The sequence below is a fragment of the Vipera ursinii genome, assembly GCF_947247035.1.
Source record: "Vipera ursinii genome assembly, chromosome: 7".
Taxonomy (NCBI): domain Eukaryota; kingdom Metazoa; phylum Chordata; class Lepidosauria; order Squamata; family Viperidae; genus Vipera; species Vipera ursinii.
This window is the reverse complement of record NC_139521.1, coordinates 74,554,575-74,563,302: the sequence shown is the minus strand read 5'-3', so window position 1 is coordinate 74,563,302 and position 8,728 is coordinate 74,554,575.

The following is an 8,728-nucleotide window of genomic DNA, read 5'->3' as shown; positions in this document are numbered from 1 at the left end:
TTTACTTAAAATGAAAAAGGAATTTTTTTTTATTAAAGAGTTTTACAAAAAAATTTTTTTACAGTACATATCCCCAAAACCCACCCACCCCAAACCACCCCCCCTTTCCCCCCGCTTCCCAGAGCTAAATACAGGGTTATAGATATAATAATCATATTCTAACTAAAAATTATCCATGATATAAAATTAACCAAATTCATAATGCGCTTTAACTCCCCTTTAACATAGATACATACAAAGTACTAACGCTAAAATTAATAACAATATCCCTCTAAAATCTACTCATAAGCTAAATGGAACTTTTTAGTCCCATATTTATTCTGAATATAATCTATCCATCTCCTCCAAACTGAAATATATCTTTCTTGTGAGTAATCCTTCAAATAAGCAGAAATCTTAGACATTTCTGCAAGATTCGATACTTTAAACACCCATTCTTCTACAGTGGGCAAACTATCCTTCTTCCAATATTGTCCCACCAGTAACCGTGCTGCTGTTATCAAATTCAACATCAAAATGAAAAAAGAATTTATGTCAGGAAAACGTATCGGCCCGAAGCATCTGTCCATGATCATCTCTCTGGGTTTTTGGGTTGTGCAAAAAAAAGGAAAAAAATAATCTCTGAGTCTTACAAAGATGCAGTCATACCTGCGCCAGCCCAACCCCGCCTCCCCCTCAAATAGAGAATTTGGTAGAATTCGAACCCTGAACACCTGAAAAAACAGACTGTTCTGAAGCCTTCCAGAAAACAAAAAAAGGAGAGCTGTTTGAATGGTTTTCGTGGGCCTTTTAATTCATTGTGCAACTTGGTAGAAGGAAAACAGAAAAGGTGTCTTTTATACACACTGGTTTTCTATTGTGCAGCTAGGCAGATGACATTTTAAACCTTAATAAAATTAGGGTCCAAAATCATAGGGGACTTAACCAGTGGCTGTGTGGCTTGTCGCTTGTGGAAGCTGGCGCAACATTTTTTTTTTTAAAGTAAGTTGAAGTCTGCCCAAATCAAAATGGCTAAGTTGGAAAACGTGGTCTAGACAAGAAGTTACCAATCTTGGCAACTTTTAAGTTGTGTGGATTCCAACTCCCAGAACTCCCCAGCCAGCGTGTGACACACACACACACACACACAAACAGCCAAATAACAGCATTTTGTGTGTTTGGCCTGCATTTACCATGTAGTGAACAATGGGTTCGTTTTAACAACCGCGGCATTCAATTACCAACCATCGCGAAAAGGCGCCAAATTGGACACAGTTCTGTGGCGGTCCTCTTTATGACCAGCACAACTTGGGTCTGGAATTGTGGGTTTCAATTACGGTCGTAGGCTGAGTACTATCTGTTATCTCGCTCTTCATAGAGACCTGTCATAGGGTAAGTATAGAGGTTCTCCAAAGATGGGGTACTAGCCACTAAAAATAGGAGCAACCCCACTCCCTCCGAACACTGATGATGTTACCTAGTTGGGTAATGAAACGTCTAAAAGAAAACAACTAAACTCGGTGAGCACCAAGGACCGCACAGTCCTCCTCCCTCCCAAACCCCACTCCCTTCTAGCACTGATGATGTTCCCTAGTTGGGTCAAGAAATGTCTGGAAGAAAACAACCAAGCTCAGAAAGCACCAAGGACCCCACAGTTGCTTCCTCCTCCTCCTCCTCTTCCTCCTCCTCCTCCTCGCAAACCCCGCTCCCTTCTAGCACTGAGGATGTTCCCTAGTTGTGTCATGAAATGTCTACAAGAGAACCACCATCTCAGAGCACCAAGGACCCCACATACGTTGTACATTGCCAAATAATACCTAGAACCTGGGCCTGTGTCGGGATACTTCAAAAGTACGCTGTCTCTCTCATCAAACTCTTTAAAGATGTTAGCCCTTTCGCCTTCTTTCTCTTGTGCTCAATTAATTTTGCCTCTAGCACCCCCGAGTTTGCTGCATCGACTTTTGATTAATCGCTTTTAGGCTGGTTGTGTGTGTGTGTGTGTGTGTGTGTAGGTTGCATGCAGATTTTCCTTCCAGTGAAAAACATTTCATTAACCTTTCCCTGACTTTAAAAAAAAACAGCCTTAATTGCATTTTAATCTTTTAGGGCTGCATTAGCATTCAAGGGCTTCGTTTCAATTAAGGCTGGATAATTGCTGCTAATGTCATTTGACGATACGGTAATCCGGAGTCTGGCCTGATCTCTTAATGCGGTCATTCCGTCTCGAAATGACAGTGGAGAAAAATAATGGAAGTTCTCTCTGTGTCCTAATTCTATGATTTGCAGACCTGACTCAGTTTGAGAAACTGCTGAGAAGCTCAGGGTGGTGGTGGAATAGATTAGATGAAGATCACAGGACCCCCCCTGGTTCAATTAACACTTCCCTGAGCTAACCAAGAAATCAGGCAGGCAAAAACACAGGTTGTCCTTGAGTTAGGACCGCATCTGAGGCAGAAATTTCTACTGCTAAGCGAGATGGTTGTTAAGCGGGTTTTACCTCATTTTACGACCTCCTTTGCCACAGTTGCTAAGTGAATCTCTGCAAGGTATTGAGTTAATAGCACGGTTGTTAAGGGAATCTTGCTTCCCCATTGACTTTGCTTGTCAGAAGGTTGCAGAAGGGGATCACGTAACCCCCCGGGACACTGCAAGCCGTCATATATACGGGTCAGTTGCCAAGCCGCTGAATTTTAATCACGTGACCCTGGGGGGGGGGATGAAAAAGTATGATAAACGATCGTAAGTCCCTTTTTTTCTGTGATGTTGTAACATTGAACGGCCGCTAAATGAACTGTCGTATAAGTCAAGGACTACCTGTAGAAAATAGCGGACTTCCTTAAATAGCCAGGAACAAAAAGCTCAAAAGAAATTTAATTCAAACCTGTCTCCAATCTAAATTATAGACGGGGGTCAATAGAAATAGAAATAAAAATAGAAATAATAATAGAATAGAATAGAATAGAATAGAATAGAATAGAATAGAATAGAATAGAATAGAATAGAATAGAATAGAATAGAATAGAATAGAATAGAATAGAATAGAATAGAATAGAAAATATGTAATGGAATAGAATAGAATAGAAAATATGTAATGGAATAGAATAGAAAATATGGAATGGAATGGAATAGAAAATATGGAATGAAATAATAGAATAGAATAGAATAGAGTAGAGTAGAGTAGAGTAGAGTAGAGTAGAGTAGAATAGAATAGAATAGAATAGAATAGAATAGAATAGAATAGAATAGAATAGAATAGAATAGAATAGAATAGAATAGAATAGAATAGAATAGAATAATGGAGGTGTTCTAGTCCAGCCCTCTGCTTAAGCAGGAGGATCTATACCATCTCAGACAAGTCTAGCCTCTTCTTAAAAATCTCCACTGATGGAGCACCCACAATTTCTGGTGGCAAGCTGTTCCACTTAATTAAGTTTTTCTTAATTCCAGGTTGCTTCTCTCTTTAATCAGCTTCCAACCATTGTTTCTTGTCCTGCCCTCTGGTGCTTTGGAGAATAACGTGACCCCCCCCTCTTCTTGGTGGCAGCCCCTCAAATACTTGAAGACTGCTATCATGTCTCCCCTATTTCTTCTTTTTTTACTCTACTAGCCAAACCCAATTCCAGTCCAATGCAAAACTGGCCTTTCCTTTACATCTAATAAAACCTTATTGTATTAAAAAAAAGTCAAAGCAGGGAAAAAATAGCTAAAAACTAAAGCAAGCAACAGTATAGCTCGGGCCCTTCTTGTAATAATTGCGAAATTTAACCGGAGCGTGAGATGAGATTTCGAAAGTCTGGGTGAATTCCTACACCTACAGAGATGCAGAAATACCAAACCGTTCGATGTGTCACGGAAAATTATATTTTCATCCTTAGAATTGTCAAATCCGTTTACAAATCTGAAACGTTGGCTGAGTTTTGTCCCATTTCACAACCTTTCCTGTTAAGTGAAACACTGCCGTTGTTAAGTCAGTCACCTGGTCATTAAGTGAACCGGGCTTCCCTTTTGTCTTTGCTTGTCGGAAGGTGGCAAAAGGAGATCACGTGACCCCGGGACACTGCAACCATCACAAATATGAGTCAGTTGTCGAGTGCCTGAATTTTGATCATGTGACCACAGGGATGCTGAAATGGTCATAAGTGTGAAAAACTCTTTTAAGATATTTAATGTAATAGCTGGAAGAGCAAAGTGTACTTTATAATGAGCCAGAAGACACAGTTGCGGTTGATTGATTGGAGAGGGCGGGCTCCTGCATGAGGCAATCTACGTTATGATTGGTTGCTGGATGAGAAGGGGGAGGTTCCCTTTTTCCCCGCCTTTTTTATCTTCTGTGTGCTCTGCAGGCTGTTCTGTGATTTACCTGACAATTTACCTCATGATGTAGCGATGGGCAAGACTATCTTGCTTATTGCATATTTACAATAAGGGGGATGCTGCGACGGTCATCGGTGTGAAAAACAGACACAAGTCACTTGTTTCCAATGCCGTCGTAACTGTGTACGGTTACTAAATGAACCGTTGTAAGTCGAGGACGATCCGTACAGATTTTGCTTTTCTTAAAGCAAAAGCTGATAGCTTAAAGAAGAATTCAAGCTGGGTCACCGTGACACCAATTCACCTCTCGCACAATTTCCTGACTGCGGTTCCGAGTGTCAAATTCCCACCCAGGGTGCATCTCGCAACGTGGCTGTTTTTCCATCTTGCTGGATGGTGGTTTTATCTGGGCATCTTCTCATTTTTGGACACAAAGTGCAGCTTAGCTACAGCTCAAAGCTTAATTGCCCATTAACTACCCCATTTTGTTCTAACTGTTTCTGACCTTTTGGATACGGCGCTCCTCGGCATTGCCTGCCAAATGGCCATACAGAAATATAATTTTTCTACAGCTTTGGCTACTGTAAGATACAGTGGATGGGACACATTTTGAGGTCAAACATCTGGGGATCTGCCAAATAACTTCTGCCTACATTACACTGCTCTAGGGGAAGAGAAGCAGTCTCTTCGTATCAAGAACCCAAATTTTACAGCTCAAAAATTGGCTCTAATTGGGCTCACAAATCACATTAAGTCAACGTGTCATGACTTAAACTGGATTGACTTCAGATCTCTATCATCCATCCATCATCCATCCATATCTATCTATCTACCTATCTATCCATCCATCCATCTATCAATCATCTGTCTATCATCTATATCATTTACCATCTATCTTATCATCTATCATATCCATCCATCCGTCCATCATCCATCCATCTCTATCTATCTATCTATCTATCTATCTATCTATCTATCTATCTATCTATCATCTATTTATATCTATATCAATCTATATGTATCTATATCATCTATCATCTACCTATCATGTCCATCCATCTCTCTCTCTCTCCTCTATCATGTCCATCCATCCATCACCTATCCATCCATCCATCCATCCATCCATCCATCCATCCATCCATCCATCTATCCCCAACCATCCACCAACTTCCAAAGTCACACAATGGTTAATGACTGGCTGCAGAAGCTGATGGAGTTAGCAGAGTTGACGAAATGTGTTAATGAAAGAAAAGAATACAACTAACTTTGTAACTTGGAAGCTGCTTCTCAACTTTGTGCTTGAGGTGGGGGGAAAAAAATGAAACTTTGATTTTTGGATTTTTCTGATCCGATAGGTTTGTGGTCACAGGTAGTCCCCAAATTACAATAGTTCATTTAGTGACTGTTCGAAGTTACAACAGCATTGAAAAAAGTGATTTATGACTGTCACGCAACCATTGCAGCATTCCCCCATAGTCACATGATCAAAATTCAGATGCTTGCCAACTGATTCATATTTATGACGGTTGCAGTGTCCCAGCATCCGATGATAACCCTTTTGCGACCTTCCCACAAGTAAAGTCAAGCAGACCCGCAATCGTGTGACCAATTTAACGACTGCAGTAACTCACTGAGCAAATGTGGCACAAAAAGTTGTAAAAGGGGACAAAATCTTTCGTTTAGCAGCAGAAATCGAGGTTGTAAAGTCGAGGACCGCTGCAACTGTGTAAAAACTTGAGGCTACAGGTTACTACTTTATTTTCTGCGCTAAAAAGAGTCGGACATCAACGCTCTTTTTTTTCCCCTTTCCTCTTTTACCTCATACCTTTTCCCTTCCTTATTTTAATTTTTTTTTCTAGTTTATATTTTGATAAAATCTGTAATACTTTGGACCAACTTCGAGAAATCTTAGTTTCGGCTATGCCGGTTGGGAAATTCTGGGCGATTAAAATCCGCCTCGGTTGGGTCTCTTCTGCTAATTTGTCATCTTCACATTCTGCCCCTCTCCGTTTCTCGTTTGTTGTTTTTCTCCAAAAATTAATTCAACATATCACAAGCAACTTGCAGAATTGCTTTCTCCAGCCTAAAGGAAGGAAACCTGGGCAGCTGCCAGCCCTCCGAGGGTGACCTGGCTGACGTCTTTACGCTTTGCCTGATGCCCTTCTGCATATTCATGGCACATTTGCGGGTCGTTCCCCGCTGGCATCCGGCCTGCAGTGTCTTCCCTTGGGGACCTGCACCGCAGGGAGAGTTTAGCTCGGTTGAAAAGAAAGAATCAGGGTGGAGGGATGGGGGATTGGGGTGGGGGGCGGTTTTGATAGCCTGGAGGCGTAATCACAAGAAGACCAGCGTTATTTTCCTACAGTTTTAGGAAAAGTTCCTGAGTCATCAAGTCTCGGCCTAGAATAGGATACAGCTGGAAGGGACCTTGGAGGTCTTCTAGTCCAGCCCCTTGCTCAAGCAGGAGAACCTACACCATCTCAGACCGGTGACTGTCCAGTCTTTTCTCGGAAATTTCCAGTGATGGAGCACCCACGATTTCTGGTGGCGAGCTGTTTCCACTGGTTGATTGTCTTTACTGTCAGGAAGTTTCTCCTTAATTCCAGGTTGCTTCTCTCCTTGGTCAGTTTCCAACCATTGTTTCTCTGGTGCTTTGGTGAATCATGTGACCCCTTCTTCCTTGTGGCAGCCCCTCAAATACTGATATGCTGCCATCGTGTCTCCCCTATTTCTTCGTTTCTTTAGACTAGCCAAAGCCAAGTCCCACAGCTGTTCTTCGTAGGTTTTAGTCTCCAGGCCTTGGATCATGTTAGTTGCTCTTCTCTGAACTTTTTTCCAAACTCTCAACATCTTTTTTTGTGATATGGTGACCAAAATTGGCTGCAGTATTCCAGGTGTGGCCTGACTAGGGTTTTATAAAGCGGTACTGATACTTTGCGTGATCTTGATTCTATGGCTCTGTTTATACAACCCAGCATTGTATTAGCTTTTTTTGGTCGCTGATCAGCAATGGAGTGCATCTCTGGAGCCTCTCTGCTAAATGGTACCCAACCATCATCATAACCAGGGCTTTTTTTGTCATAGAACGCTCAGAACGGAGTTCCGGCACCTTTTTTGGATGGAACCTTGTAGGGTAGGCAAGGCGGGTTGTATGACATGTGTGAGTTCCGGCACCTTTTTCTTTTACAAAAAAAAGCACTGATCATAACCATGGTTACATCACAGCACCATTCCTTACCACCACCACCCCACTTTTGCTCAAGCTGAGCCCCTTATCCTGCCAGGTGGGACCCAACAAGCCTTGCACAGGACCAGGTTTAAATCTCTAAAGCTGGGAAGAAGTGACGCCGGACTCTCCTGCGTAAACTGTCTTTTTCCAGAATGAAGAGTAGGAGGGGAAAAAGGAGAAAGCCTTCCTTCTGGAAGTCTCTTGTCCTACACAGATGGGAAAATGGGCGCAGGGGAATTTGGGGGCTGCAGCCAAAGAGTCCCACGTTCCTCGCGATGCCGAGTCAAAGGAATTTCCATCTGCAGCTTGGCAGCTTATTCGGCTGCAGCTATTCGGCTGACGTCAGGCGTGGAGGATGGTTTGAAATATTGCCAGGAATCCCCTTTACCCCCCACCCTCCGCCCCCGCTCCTTCTCCCCATCTTTTTGGCCTGGCCACAAAAGAGGGGTTGGAGATGTCACTGATCGTGTTCACACAATGGCTTGGTTGACCTGTTTTGTGTTCACAAGACACATTGAATCAGGAGTTCACGAAAGAGCTTAAAAGAGTCACTTGCTTGTCGTGGGCAGCTATGGAAAAAGGGATATGGATTCAGCTGCCGGTCAAGCTCCGGATGGCACCTGACCTTCGCTCCTTCCGACGCAGTCTGAAGACCCATCTATTTGAACAAGCCGGCCTGGCCTGATGGGGATATGTTGGGGTTTTAATGGGGATTTTTATATTGTTATCGACTGTTTTAGCTGGGCTACTATTTAATTCTTTTTAATTTTTGTATCCTGTATTTTTTATATGTGCCCTGTTCACCGCCCTGAGTCCTTCGGGAGAAGGGCGGTATACAAATATAATAAAATAAATAAATAGAAGGAAGAATAGAAGGAAGAAGAACGGAATAGGAGGGGAGGGGAGCGAAGGGAAGGGAAGGGAAGGGAAAGGAAAAAATAAAAAAGAATAGAAAATAGATTAAACTAGAAAACAATAGAATGGAATGGAATGGGAGGGAAGGGAAGGGAGAAAATAAAAAATAATAGAAAATAGAAAAAAATGGAATGGAATGGGGGGGAAGTGAAGGGAAGGGAAGAGAAGAGAAAGGAGAAAATAAAAAAAAGAATAGAAAATAGAATAAAATAGAAAACAATAGAATGGAATGAAATGTAAGGGAAGGGAAGGGAGAAAATAGAAAACAATTGAAAACAATAGGATTAGGAT